Genomic DNA, 15,464 nt, shown 5'->3' with positions numbered 1-15,464 from the left:
GGTTGTATGGAAGCCTATAAAGCATTTTCTTAATTAGTGATCAATGGGGCAGGTCCCAGCACATTGAGCTGGTGATAATGGGTTCTAAAGAAAAGCAGGCTGGGCAAGGCAGGAAGAGCAAGGCAGTAAGCAACATTCTTTTATGGCCTCTGCATGAGCTCCTGCCTCCAAGTTCCACCTCTGCTTGAGTTTCTTTCCTGACACCCCAGGGTGATGAAAAATATGGAAGTGTGATCCAAATAAACCCTTTTCCCCCAGCTTGCTTGTGGGTCTCGGTGTTTCATCTCAGCAAACCCCAGCTGTCCTCACAAACACCAGTTATATACACCCTTCAGTGTGCCAACTGCCCATTGTGAGAGCATAGTTCAATCTCTGAATCTTCGCCATGATGTTACTGTGCTCTATAGGTAGCCAAGAAGCTTTAGGAGGTAAACTTTGTATGCTTTCCACTCAGCCAAGTATGGGTAACCACCTCACAACTAGCTTATGAGGATTCAACAGTGAGGAACAAATGTTGGAATGAGGTGGTCCTTCTTGGGCCAGCAAGTATGATATCATGCTGCTGAGGTTCTGTATGAATACATAAGTAATCAAAGTAATTCCTTTAATTGCTTTGTGCAGCAAACTGAGTGTAGCCCTAATGGCATAAGTATGAGTTAATACACAGTTCCTGTTTCTGGAGGCCACTTCACATAGGACACCTCATAACAAACCAAACTGGGAGAAGAGGTCGGATATTGGCTCTAGCAAAGACATTTTCAGACAAAGGGTAATGGAAGAGGAAGAGAAGGGCATTCCAAGCATAGATCAAAGCATGGCTAGCAATTCCAAAGAGGTTTAACCTTGTGTGAACACTCGCAAAGAGTCTGTAGCTTTTGCCTTTGCCTGTGCCAAAGACAATTACTGCAAAGGCAAGAAGAGATAAGCTTAAAGTAGATGAGTAGGTTTTCATCAGGGATGTGGACTTCATCACTCAAACAGATGTGTCCTGAAGATGAGAAGTGGCCTCACTGGTAATTGAATAAAGTCACATTCTATTAACAGATGCTTCCAACTGGCCTGTGACTCAACTGCAAAGCCCTTGACCCCTGTCCACCTTTATGCCACTTCCCTGTAAACCTGACCCTTGGCTCCCTTGTGAGAACTTAACTTGAGCCCTTTTCATCAAAACCAGACTCTTCCCACTTCACAGTTAACTGCTCCCTACCTCTAGGACAAAAAGAGAAAAGGGCTCAGTATTCCTTACCTTCAAATCCATGGGTCTACAGAAGTCAGTGCAGATGAACAAAGAAATCTCAGTCAGTATTTCAATAGGTTATAGAATGACCCTGTGTTGGGCAGAACAGACAAGAGAGACACAGAACTTAAAGTTCTCATGGTCTGTATCATTTTCGTTATGAGAGATTTTTATCATGTGTCTGTCATAACCACCTAAGACCATCAACTGATAAAGAAAGAATCCTTAATTGACTCCCAGTTTGGGAGTTCAGTCCATAGCCAGTTGGCTTAATGTTTCCTTGGTCTTTATCCAGGCAGTAGATCATGTGGGGAATATGTGGTGGAGGAAATCTGTTACCCTGTAGCTAAGACCAAAGAGAGAAAGAGAGAGAGAGAGAGAGAGAGAGAGAGAGAGAGAGAGAGAGAGAGAGAGAGAGAGAGAGAGGGAGGGAGGGAGAGAGAGGGAGAGAGCCAGTGGCCTGGCAATCTCTCACCGGTCACCCTATTTTTCATATATCTGCCACCTCCCAAGATCACAAAGCTGGAGTTAATCTTTGTTTAAAACATGAAACTTTAATGTATAACCAAGACTATAGCATCATCTTACCTTTAAAACAACCAGGGGTAAGAGAAGGGAAGCCTACCTTTCTTAGAATTCACACATACCCATAAGTCTCTATTTGAAATTTTTTGATTTCTATAGTTTTTTTTATTTTGGAAACATTCTTATTTACATATCAGTCCCCCCATTCCCTTGCCCTCCCATCCTCTCTGCTCCCCACTGAACCCCAACCCACTCCCTACCTACTTCCCAAGGAGAGTGAGTCCCTCCATGGGGGACCATCAAATTGTCAAATTATTTGGGGAGGGCCTAGGCCCTCTTTCTTGTATCTGGGCTAAAATACTATCCCTCCATAGAGAATGGGCTTCCAAAGTCCATCGTGCTCTAGAAATAAACACTGGCTTCATTGTCAGAGGTCCCACAGACTGCCCTGGTCTCCCATTTGGCATCCACATTCAGAAGGCTTGGTTCAGTCCAATCCTGGTTCCACAGCTTTATGACTGGGGTCTCTGTGCTCTCATTAGGTCAGGTCAACTGCTTTTGCAGGTTTCTCCAGCACATCCCTCTTCCCACTCCACAACTGGACCCCAGGAGTATGGCTCAGTGATTAGATATAGGTGCCTGTCTCTGCTTCAATCAGCTACTGAATGAAGGCTCTAGGAATGGCAGCCAAGACAGTCATAAATATCATTATAGGGGAAGGTAGTCTCTCTACGCTTGACCAGATTGCTGGTTGGGATCATCACTGTGAATCCTCTAACGTTAACCCTGTGCCAAAATTATCTTTAACCCTATCCTGGCTCCCACTATCAGGGTATCTCCTTTCTGTTTTTTGTCTTTTTTATTTTTAAATTTAAATTAGAAACAAGGTGGCTTCACATGTAAATCTCAGCTCCTTCTTCCTATCACTCCCCTCCTCTCAAACCCTCCAATCAAACTCCCCATTCCCTCCAATACCGACTTTCCCAGGGGGGTGGAAGGAGAGACCCTCCTTGGGGGATCTCCAGAGTCTGTCATTTCATCCAGGGCTAAGCTTAGACTCTCCCCAAAGAGGCCAGGCTGAGAGAGCATCTCTCATTACAGGAGGGGCACCCAAAGACCATTTGCATGCCAGGGATAAATACTGATCTGCTGTCCAAGGCCCCATAGATTGCCTAGGCCTCCTCACTGACAACCACATTCAGAGGGTCTGGATCAGTCCTATGCTGGATTCCCAGCCATCAGTCTGGGGTTCAAGAGATCCCCGTTGTTCAGGTCAGCTGTTTCTGTTGGTTAAAGAAGCCCAGTCTTGAAACCTATGCTCATCAGTCCATCCTCTCTTTCACTGGGTTCCTTGATTTCAGCTCAGTGTTTAGTGGTAGATGTCTGCCTCTGCTTCCATCAGTTAATGTTTGAAGGTTCTGTTTACCAGACTCTCTGGCAGTGGGATTGTAGGCTGGCACTCCTCTGTTCCATATCCAAAATCCATATAAGAGTGAGTACATACCATGTTTGTCTTTTTGTGTTTAGGTTACCTCACTCAGGATGGTGTTTTCCAGTGTCATCCATTTGTCTGCAAATTTCAAAATTCCATGTTTTTTTTCCACTGAATAGTACTCTAATGTGTAAATGTACCACATTTCCTCTATCTACTCTTCAGTTGAGGGGCATCTAGGTTGCTTGCAGGTTCTGGCTATTAAAATCATACTGCTATTAATATAGTGGAACAGATGTCTTTGTTGTATGAGTATGCAACTTTTGGGTATATGCCCAAGAGTGGAATTGCTGGGTCTTGTGGTAGACTGATTGCCATTTTCCTGAAGAATCTCCATACTGATTTCCAAAGGGGTTCTACGAGTTTGCACTCCCACAAGCAATTGAGGAGTGTTCTCCATTCTCCACATCCCCCCCCCAGCATAAACAGTCATTGGGGTTTTTGATTTTAGCCATTCTGACAGGAGTAAGATGTTATCTTCGAGTTGTTTTTATTTGTATTTCAACCCTTGTACTGTCTGAATTGTTTTTTGAAATTTTTTCTTTGTCTTTTCCTCCATTTGTTGCATTTTTGGGATTTTTTTGGTTTATTTTTTCTTCCATTTCTTGCATTTTTTGGTTTGTTTTTGCTTCCATATCTTGCATTTTGTTGGTTTGCTTTTTATTTCCATTTCTTTAAGGAATTTTCCCAAGTCCTCTTTGAGGTCCTCTATTGTTTTCATAAAGTTGTTTTTATGGTCATGCTCTTCTGCTTCATTTGTATTAGAATGTTCGGGTCTCCAGAATCTGGCAGTGTCATATTTGTTTTTCTGTTTCTGAGTGTGTTTTTGTATTGTCTCCTTCCCATCTCTTTTTCTAGTGGGTACAGAGAGATCCTTTTCCTGGCCCAGTGGTTAGGGGAGTTCCCTTTTGGTTAGGTGAAAGCAAGTCCAATACTCCGTTAGTTCTCCTCTTCCTGGTCCTAGTCCTATTCCTTTGGGTGGAGAATAAGACCAGGAATCTGAGGTGCTTAGGCTCCTTCCTGGAGGGGAGGCTCAGTGGCCCCAAATTACCTGCTCCCATGGGTGGAGAATAAGACGAGGAAACTGGGGTGCATAGGCTCAGGCAAGGAGGGGAGGCTCAGTGGCGGTCCCCAGTCTGTCCTCAGGCACTCCTTTCTTGCCCTCTTCTATTCCTCTCTTGTCTCAGTCCTTCTGTTCCCAACCCACTCTGCTTCTCCCCCTCTCCCCGTCCCACCTTACTCCTCTTTACCCCTGGGCTCCCAATTTGCTCAGAGTTCTTATTCCCCTCCCCTTCTTCAGGATACTCCTTTTTTTATTTCTATTGTTAATATGCTTGCTTTTGTTTTGCTTTGAGACATGGTCCCATGTGTGCAGACTGGGCTCAAGCTTGCTCTCTAGACAAGAATGGCCCTAGACACTTGATCCTCTGCACTTTGTCTCCCTAATGCTAAGATTATAGGCCATGTGCCCCCACACGTGGCTATGCTACACTTCAGTTTTATAGAGTCTCCTATGTTTTCTAGACTTTATCTTAGTATAAAAATCACTATAATCACCCCCAATGTTTGCTATGAAAAGATTCATTCAGAAACCTTTTCATTTAGAACCTTTTACTTTAAAACTATTGACTAGCCAGAGACCCTAAGCCTTAAAGCCGAGTGGTGTTCTCCCTTATCACAGGCTTGTCCCAGTCTCCTCATTGGCCAGAAGCTGCCACTGAGTAGATGCCCAGGCACACTGAAGTGTGTCCTCACATGCAAATGCATCTCTTTCAAACTCTACCAAGATCTGTCATAGTTTTGAGCCATACTGTCCAACTCAATTCATTGAGCCAATGTTCCTCAAGAGCCTGTATATGTGAGAAAATGTACCAAAATTTTAGCAATGAAGAAAATGTTTGAAATTTTATCCCTAACTGAACTTAGCTCCAGTAAAATAGACTTACAACAACTACCCAAAACCCCTTGTAAGCAAAAGTAACTAAAATTGTTCAACAAGTAATCTCAAAGGCTCATTTCCAATAACCTGCTCAGGAATTAACTGGAATATGAGTCTTCCTTTTCAGTAGAATGCCCTAACTCTGTTGATAGTTCCTGTAGGACAAGGATTATCTACCCAGCTTCAATCTCATATCTTAGCTCTAAGTTTCTGATGCTCAAGTCCATACAGTGGAGCCAACACTGCACTTCATCCCATGAATAATAGAAATAAACTGGAGGACTATAGAGGGCAAAATGGCCTTGTGCACACAGAAAAGCACTGGAGAAGCCAGGAACATAAATACACTGTTTATCTCTTCACTGAAATGAGGTGCACAGCCGGTTACCCAGAATGCTAGTGGGGGGGGGGAGTTGTTTATAGCCTGGCAATCCATTGTTACCTGTTGAGACAGTCTCAGCCAAAATCTTCGAGAATTATGCTTTACTTACCCCAGACCCTTTCCCCATAAAACCTTGAGCATTTCTTCTAAGCCATAAAAGCTTGCGAGAGATGTCATTTGTACAATAGCCTAAGTGACTTCTATGTTATGTTAACACCAGACCAATCCTGCCACCCATAGACATTATGTTTACCTCAGTCAACCTCCTTAGACTCTAAATCTTGGGCACTATCTCTGAGTCAACAATACCCATTCTTGTGAAAAAGCCAGATGTAATGAATAAAGAATCTCAATGCAAATGAGTCTTAATTTATTGTGTACTTGGGACAAAGCTAATTCTTATCAGAAAACTTTTTTCCCAAAATTGTGCTGTGATTTATAATATGGCTAAAATAAAACATTCTGGGCCAGACTAGAAATTCTGATCCACAGCAGGTTACAATAAAATCAGGCTGCCTTGAATTTCATTCTTGTCTCTTCATGGATTGGTTTTTCCTGCCTGCTGTGAAACCTTCAGGTAATCACCACAAACAATACTCCTTAGGAATAGAAAGTGAGCGGAGAGAGAAAAGTGAGTGGAGATTATCCAGAGGGGCCACAAACAGTTTAGGAACCTGCTGCCTTCATCCATCATCCTTCATCATGTTACACCATTTAACATCTTAGCCTTTTGTATGAGTTTGGGGATAGATTGAGAAATGAGATAGTCCATAGGGAGTAACTGAGGAGAGATTACTTGCCAGTAGAAAAAAATCTCTAGGAAGGCTTCATTAAGGAAGTCACATTTAAGACATGAAGGATAAGCATGATGCATCAAGTCGGATAGCCTAAGGAGTAGGGCACACCATGGCTAAGAATTTGAATGAGTCAATGTCCAGAGATGGAAACACACCTGACTTCTTCAGGTTTGGTAGTCTATAGTTGATATGGAGTAAGGGTGTGTAAGTTGCAATTAGTGTTTGAAGCAGGCAGACTAACTCAGACAGATAATGTATTTACTTGTTTTTCCTAAGCGTAATTCATAGAAAAAGGAAGGGAGAATTGTGTGATACACTTTAATTGTTCCCAAGATCATTCAGTGTTCATCTCTAAATACTGGAAAGAGTCTAGTAGAGAATGGATACCTACTAAGTGGTTGTGGTGCAGCTTTATAATGAGGTTGGCGTGGACCAGGATGATAGTCCTAGAGATGATAACAAAAGATGTTTACATTTGTGATGTTGGTGCTTATTTATCATTTGCATGTGTGAGTGTCTGTGCTCACACAAATGCAAAAAGAGCATGTATGGAGGTTGGAGGGCAACTTATATCCTTTCATGATGTAGCTTCTGGGGATTGAATTCACTGTATCATACTGGTGTCAGGTGCCTTTCCCCACTGAGTCATCTTTCTGTCCCTGTTTATCCATTTTGCTGGGGGAGTTGGCAGTGGTCAGAGCAAGGGACATTGAGAAAACCTCCCAGATTTGTCTTGGGTGTCTAGGTAGAATGATACTACCTGTTGCAATGAGGAAAATGGGAGAGGGGCCTTTGGAAAGGTTTGAATATCACCATTTCGATGACCTTTGGTTGGCCTTTTGCTGGAAATATATCATGTACTTGATCCTTTCAGAATTAGGGTGAGAAAGAACACCTTTTTGGCATGAATTGCTATACTTTCTTGTTTTCCATTAGCTTCCTTCTGCCAGGGATTTCGCAAATGTCTTCCACACCCATTAAATGAACCCCTGTTACTCTCAGTGTGTAAGCATCTCAACAGGGGCCACACACCCAAGCCTAAAGATATGTTACTGGGTGCTCTTGGATTATTATTTCTGGGAGAGTGCTTCCTCATTCTTAACAAATATATTTACTTCCGCACACATGCCCTTCAGGTGACAGGACACTCAGCTGCCCAGACAAGCTCTTGCCTTTTTGGAGTTCACACTCTGGGGAGATCTGACAAGAAGTAGTGATGGAAACAAATCTCAGTGGTAACGTGTGTTAGGAGAAAAAGGAGGCTGCAAAATGCAGTGGGGAAAGCGGGCTACACAGAAAGGTTCATAGAAGGATTGCTAAGAAGGTAATATATGGCTTTGTAAATTGTCTGATAGGAATTAAGGCTGTTCTACAAAATACAGTGCCTCGATCTTAGTTATACTATTGAAATGGTGGAAACTGAGAAACTGGAATCTCATATTGCCAGAAGAATAAGACTAAAGACTTGGCCAGACAGAAGAAGATCTCACCCTGAAAGACTTTTATAACTTATCAGACCTCTTTGAAGGAGAGGCTGGAGCCAAAAAAAAATCTCATGGGGGCACACCATAATCAAAATTGCTTAACCCTCTACTTAAATGTCAGATCCATTCCAGCACCCCTAAAACTGGACGTGGAAAGGGAAACTCTTCCCAGTATATCTCACTGAATAAATCTGTTTCTGCTTTTCATGGAAAATTCAGATCTTTTAATTGGCTTATTGAGGATGGGCAACTGAGTCTGACTTATGACCAGAGGACAGCATCATAACAAGTTGAGAAGTGTTGACTCCACAGTTCAAGGTAAAATATGCTCTGTATGGTGGAAAAGTTTTCATGAGAGTAATCCCAGAGGATGGTCAAGATGACTACAGATTGGTGTATGGTAGAGTTCTGGCCATTTGGTTGGGTGGAACTCTCCAGATTTTAATTTTCTTTATTGCTCAGGCAACTAAGCCTACATCCCATATCATATGTATGTTGTTTACCACACAGGACCTAACTAGGGCTGGAAAACATTAAAGACACAATGGGATGGAACTGAACTAGCTGAGAATTGGAGAAGGATGAGTCAGGACAGATTACCAAGTAAGAGCAACTGCTCTCTCCCTCTGGCTTGTATACTACATTTGAGCTTACTCTCAGTCAGCTCCCTTGCTTCCGGCACATACCTTCCTGTGTTGTGCTCTGGATCTCTCCATGGAGACCTCCCCCACCCTCACATCTACAGGCAACCTCATCCTGACAGTCTTCTCTGCTCTTCTGTGGAAGATCAGCCCTCCCTCTAGCCACCCTTGACTTCTCCTATACCGACAGCAGGAAACACTCCTCTGGGAACTGCACACAATCAATGCTGCCCTCACCAAAGGTCTTTATGGTGGCATAGCACCATAATGCTCAAGTGAAAATACTATTTACACCTCCCTATATACACACAGCCAGAACAAACCCATCTCCCAGGTTAAGAGAGGGAGGGAAGGGGAGGAAGCAACACAGTGGGAAACAAGGAGCCTCATCAAGTCCTGTGGCAGAATTAAAAACTTCTCCAGGGAAGCCCACCTTCCAGTGCTGCAGCCCATGGAGTTCCCGAGACACAACCAAGTTAAGGCAAATCAGAGAGGACTAGGAAGACTAGGAATCCTTTGATACAAGGAAGGGAAAGCAGTGGTATATGGGAAACCAGGAAAGCTTTCTTGTATTAGTTAAGAAATAACTATAAGTTCTCAGCAAAATGCTTACCGAAGTTCCTCCAGGCCAGCAGCTTTTGTGCTAAATTGAAGGATTACAGGGCCAGCAGGGAGGTGAGCTTTGGCAGCAGGCAGGAGGTGTTGGAGGGTGGGTAGGTGGGATTTGGGGTGGGGGGTGTCCTTATCAGTTTCTAGGTGACAATGTAGAGAAAGGCTGAAAGAAAGGCATGGGAGATCCTGCAGAGCAAGAAGAGGTCCCACAGAGCATCCTATCCCCAAAGCTGCTCTTTGGGTTTTAAAAGCCTTCACTGTGTTGAAACATGGCTGGGAGTGTTTACTCCAAATATCCCAAAGACAATATTCATTCACCTCTTCACACTAGTGTCTGGACTGGGATTTGGGCCAACCCTCACTCATATCTTCCAAGCAGCTGTGCTATGGAAAAGAAGAAAAAGGCACCATAGTGAAAGCCCCAACCCCCAACTGGTTGGTATTACTGGACCTCTGACTGAGACAGAACTGCTTATAACACCTTGAGTGTTCTCAGCTTCTGGATAAGGACAAGAGGAAGGAATGCTCATTTTTGAGGTTCCCACCCTAAAACTACCTGAACTTTTTCTCCTGTTCACAATATCTTTGAGGAACAAAAGCTCCATTTTTTTACAAAAACTAGACTTTAATTATGCTATTAGCCATTAGGTCAACAAGGCCAGGACTACATAAAAAGATGTGTCATTACTTTTTAATTGTTACTAATTGCAGCCTGATATTGTTTGCATCTTGATTATTTGGTTCAATTTCCTTGAAAAGCAGTGGACTTTGCCCTGGTCTTGATAAAACTTCTGTGTTTATGATTTCTTATCAGTCTTTGCCCAAGGATGGTGACATCAACTCACTCACAGAAAAGTGGGCCATCATACTAGAGGCACCAAATGGAACAGAGTTTAAGAGACTCAAACAGGACCTCAAGTGTTGGCAAGGCCTCCCAAAGAAAAAAATTCAGAAGAATGAGGAAAAAGGCATTTGACTCTACCCCATAGACGGGGTGCTTATTTCTCCACATTTGCCAAAGCGTCACTGTTTATTCAGAGGTACACAGACAGTCTAAGGATGCCTGTTGTTTGGGCTTTCGTAAATGATCTTGCAGTCACTCATTAATGCAGGGATATGAGCTGGGAAACAGGATGTGTTATAAGCCTGCTCTTTTGTAGGTTCCCAGCCATCATTTTTGCTTGTTCATCCACTCCACCCTCTTTCTCTTTTTCTGAGATTTTAAAGTTTTATTATCTTGGTATTATGGACATTTTAGACCATGGACATTTTAGACCAAATAAATTACATTTGAAATTTTTTATTATTATTATCATTATCTTTATTGTTATTAATTGTGAATGTGAGTCTGTTTTTCCTGTGTGATACACCTATGAATGAAGGTATGTGTGCTATGGAACATATATAGAACACAGAGGAAAACTTATGGAAGTCAATTCTCTTTCTGTGATTGGGTGCCAGGATTAATCTCAGGTTCTCAGGCACATATACCAAATACTCCTGAAGCCATCTTGTGGGCCCCCAATTGTTATTTTGTCATAAGAAAACATACAATAATGTATTTGGTTTTCTTTACATTTCTCTAGGACAGCAACAATCTATATTTGTGGTTGTTATTTTGTGTTGGGGGGATGTTGAGTGGGAATTAAGATTCACTAGACTCTGTGACCAGGCCCATTTGGGCTTGGGGAGTGCTACAGGTATGGCCATGGGGGAGATCTCACTACAGGGGCAGAGGGTACAGTGAACTTTATTGATGGTAATCACGAAAAAAAGTAGGACTTCCTAACCCTTTTCCCTTCTTACGGATGTTTGGGACAGAAGCTAAGGGGAGATGCTCAGTGCTGGGGACTGAGTTGAGACAGTGACTTCTTAGCAGCTGAAGGCTTTTCGTGCTCATATTCTCGTTAGGGTAGATGGTCCAGGACTTTTTACATTTTTGGAGTCATACAGTCTAAGAAGTTTACCACTCTGTTGCAGTAGTCACTTTTGTTGTCATACAAGGAACTGAGATGTATGAAATTGTCATTGAGATCAATACCAGTCCCAACATCAATGGTGAAAGAGTAGGCATTATTATTAAAGCCATGGAAGACAACTTGGTTCTCAGTGTAGCCCAGGATGCCCTATAGTAGACAATCCAATGCCTGCTTCATCACCTTTTTATCATACATTACATCCTTCTCCAGGCAGCATGTAACATCCATGATGCATACATTGGGGGTAGAAACATGCAAGACCATGCCAGGAAGCTTCACCCTCAGCTCTGTCATGACCTGACCCATGGACTTGTCAGCACCAATAGATGCTTAACTGGTATTCAAGTCAGTGCAGTGGCCATCATGCCACAATCTCCCAGAAGTGCTATCCACAGTCTTCTAGATGGTAATGATGTCATGAACTATGAACATGAGTCCCTCTACAAAGCCAAAGTTGTCTGGATGATCTTGGCTAGAAAGCTAAGCAGTTGGTAGTACAGAAATCATTGTTGGCAGTCTTGAGTGAGTTCTTATACTTCTCAAGGTTCACACTCATCACAAATGTGAGGGCATCAGCAGAAGGTGGAGAGATGATGACCTTTTGGCAACACTCTTCCAGTGGGCCCCAGGATTTCCATGGTGGTAAGGATGCTAGTAGACTCCACAGCATACTTGGTACCAGAATCATCATCCTGTCTCCAGGACAAAGCTGGCAGTGCACTAAATAATGCAACTATCTCTGGAACAGGGAGAAGCAAAGAGCCATGTCTGCTCTTAAACGTCATTTTGATATATAAGGGATTATTCATTATCTTCTTTTGTTTAAGTTTGAGTCTAACAATGCGGTTTGGGCTTATGTCATACTCACTCACTAGCTCATACTCGCCTTGCTCATGGTAATCCCCTGCATCAGCATTTTGGAAATTTGAATTATAGGTTTGGACAACCAAATTCCAAGTAGTATTATCCCACTTTATAAATGTACCACTGAAGCTACTATTGTTACATGCTAACAAGGCTAGAAGCAGAAATAGGAAGCCTGGGAAATTCAAGGACAGAATCATATCCTCCTTTATAACACTGTATTTAAAATTCAAATAGCAAACTTAACTCAAAACTTCACCTTAAACTATGTATTTTCCTGAAAGTGTTGTTTTTCTGTTCAGTCTGGAGGTTACAGACAGATGGAAGGAGGAGGGGTGTCATAATTGAGAGCTCAGAAGATTTTCTTTGGTCTGGTGAATGGTCCTCTGGGGGAGCATGATTAAATGAGCCTCTGTTTTGGTAGACAAAAAGAATTCATTTTCAGGGGAAATAAATTAAGTGAGCTCACCACCTGGCTGTTTCGCCTGAAACAGTCCTCTGTTTTCCCAACTCGGCAGGGACTGATCACTCGCCACTTGTGGCTGTTCCAGTTTCTGAGCAGAGATGCACTTTGCTTTCTCTCCTCTTCCAATAGCTGCTACCCCTGCATCAGCCCTGAATATAAGCATCCAGCCATTGTTAGTCCACTAAAAAGCCAAAACCCACAGCATCTTGTTATACTATAATGGATGAGTGCCTCATGTGGGGCAGTAGAATGACTGGGGCTGTGGTCAGGACATAGTTCTCCCTTACTAGAGATATACAGGTTTAGAACAAAGTTTGTCCCACCAGGTTTAGATACTGAACTCTGGGTCGTGTACATGCTAAACAAGTACTCTGTCAAGGAGTTACAGCCCTGGAAAGAGTCAATTTAGATGAAATTTAGAGTGTCCTTCAACTCTTGGAGTCAATCATTTTATACAAAGGGACCTTTGGGGACACAATTCCTCCTTGCTGCTGACCACTGTCACATCCCTAAAGCTTTCTCCTTCAGAAACTGAAGTTGAGAGTCTCCTCTACTTCTACTGTGATATCCATCCTTGGCTACAGGATGATTGAATCTCAAAAGCTGCATTGTAAATGAACGCAGCAATCCAGACTGACAAACAAGAAAAACAAAATAACAACAAAAATCTATCAAGGCATCTGTGAAAGAATTACTTAGGTATTTCAAAACGATTTCAAAAGTAAGTAAATGCACCAAGCAAAGGAGGCTGAAGTCAAACTCACCAAGAGTGAGGAACTTGGCAGTGTTTTCCTACCTTTTTACCAAAATAGTTTTACAATTGTCTTTAAATAATCACAATAGAAACCATAATGTCCTCTTTTTCTTCCTCCTCCTCTCTTAGTCTATTCTCTTTCTCCTGCCCCCTCTCACAGTAGGACCATTTTTTCTCCCAAATAGTAAACGCTGTCCCATTTCTGTCTTCTACTCTTATACATACACAAGTGTGTGTGTGTGTGTGTGTGCGTGTGTGTGTGTGTGTGTGTGTGTGTGTGTGAGAGAGAGAGAGAGAGAGAGAAAGAGAGAGAGAGACAGAGAGAGGGGGGGTTCTTTTTCTGAGCCCTGCCATATTTCACTTAATATGATAATCTCTAAAGCTTTCCATATTCTGCAATGAATCTTGGGATTTTTATAAAGCCTAAAATTGGCTTATCTTAAGCTATAGAGACCTCCACCTCATCCCTAAACCTGTCCTGCAGGAGCACCTGTCACTATTAGATTCATTTTTTATCATCTTATGTTTGCATTTTGTTGGATTCTATCTCTTTAAGACTTAGCTTCCCCACACATTCCATTCAATTCCTAAAATACTCCTGACCTTCTTTCCATCCATATTAGGAAACAAATTTATAAGTGTGTTGATGAAATGTGCTGAAAGTCACTTAAATTTTTATCTATGTATGTGTTTGTTTGTGCCCTAGCATGCAGAGTTGAGAGACATCTTGTGGGAGTCAGTTTTCTCCTTATACCAATGAGTCAAGATTTTGAATTCAGAATATCAGGCTTAGTGACAAGCACTTTTACCAGCTGAGCCATCTTGCTGGTTAGTTTCACCTGGACTGTCTCCTTTGTCTGTATTTTTACTCTCTTATTGATCTACTTGCCTCCAGAAGCTATCTTCATATTTTCATAAAAACTCACATCACTTCACTACTGAGTACTAGAGTGTTGATGTTGTTTTTCATGTTCAACCAATCATGTATCCACAGAGATTTTACTTTCTGCTTTTTGTCTCAGTAGCACTGAGTTTGGAAACCTCTATCTGATTTTTGTCTCATAAAAATAAAAGGAAGTTCTACATTTCTCGGGGAACAATAACCAAGTAGTGCACCATAAACAAAATAGTCCTGGGCCCACATCTACTGGAGGAGGGGCTGGTCTTTGGTGAACGGTCTTAGGCCTCAGTGAGGAAATAGGAGCACTACATACCTGAGAATAAACCAGAGTTGAAAGCCTTGAAGGAAAAAATCACCATCTTCATTTTATGGAAAGAAAAACTTGGAAACATACAGCATGAATGAATTATGTACTTACAGTACCCAATGGGCCTGTCCCAGCTTCCTTACTTTGAGCCATGCTGAGGTAAATATTAGTCTTTTGACTCTTAGAAGAGTCCTGTAACCACTTTATCACAGATGAAACAGATGGAGAGAAGTGAAGTTACTTACCGTATGATATAAACCAGGAACTGTCAATGTTAGTTAGTATTTAAAGTCACGATGGGCCTTGAAAACCAGTATTTTATTCTTTTTGCAAAGTTGGACTGCACGTGTAACTTAGATTGGATCAAGTTGCAATCCTAAAAACAGGTACCATATCCACAGAAATCACTTGAATATGCTATGAATAAAATTTCCCTGCTGAAGCTGCTTGATGCCTCCCACAATCTTAATATATATATTTAAACCTGAGTCCTTTATAAAAAAACATCTGATTGTTTATCTTTTTCCTCCCAGTATTCTCTCTTGCTTCTGTTCACCCCCATATTAGACTCTTTCCTTTCTCTTTACAACTTTCATATCATCTATAAATTTATATATTAATTATCTATCATCTAACATCAAGTATTTTATCTGTATATGTATGCAGATATATATAGATGTGTAGATATAGACAGACAGATTGCTAGATACACATAAATATCTGTTTATTATTCTGTCTGTCTGTTCATCCATCCACCCACTCATCCATCAACCCATCCATCAGCTATTCCATCAATGTTTAGTTCTCTCTCTCTCTCTCCCTCTTTCTGTGTGTGTGTGTGTGTGTGAGAGAGAGAGAGAGAGAGAGAGAGAGAGAGAGAGAGAGAGAGAGAGAGAGAGACCCAGGATTTTGTTAGACATACTCTTATTTATGCATTTGTGAGTTGGATTAAAAACAGCATTTTATTGAAAGTCTATGTAAAGTATGTAGTCAGAGGCAAAATTACTTCCTTCTCCACAAGCCATCTCCCTGTGGTAAGATTGAAAATATGTTGGAAAGTGTCAATGAGATTCTGTTCATGGTG

General features: G+C 41.9%; 1 long non-coding RNA gene across 1 annotated transcript; it reads left to right on the top strand.

The window, feature by feature from the left end:
• Window positions 1-7,519: 7,519 nt before the first annotated feature.
• Window positions 7,520-10,236, top strand: LOC121137013. The gene is made up of 3 exons (XR_005874225.1): window positions 7,520-7,696; window positions 8,076-8,174; window positions 9,924-10,236. It is a non-coding gene; the product is annotated as an uncharacterized LOC121137013 (long non-coding RNA).
• Window positions 10,237-15,464: the final 5,228 nt, after the last annotated feature.

This window comes from Mesocricetus auratus, unplaced genomic scaffold (assembly GCF_017639785.1).
Source record: "Mesocricetus auratus isolate SY011 unplaced genomic scaffold, BCM_Maur_2.0 Super-Scaffold_100676, whole genome shotgun sequence".
In the NCBI taxonomy this organism is placed as follows: Eukaryota; Metazoa; Chordata; class Mammalia; order Rodentia; family Cricetidae; genus Mesocricetus; species Mesocricetus auratus.
This window is presented reverse-complemented; position numbering and strand designations above follow the sequence as displayed.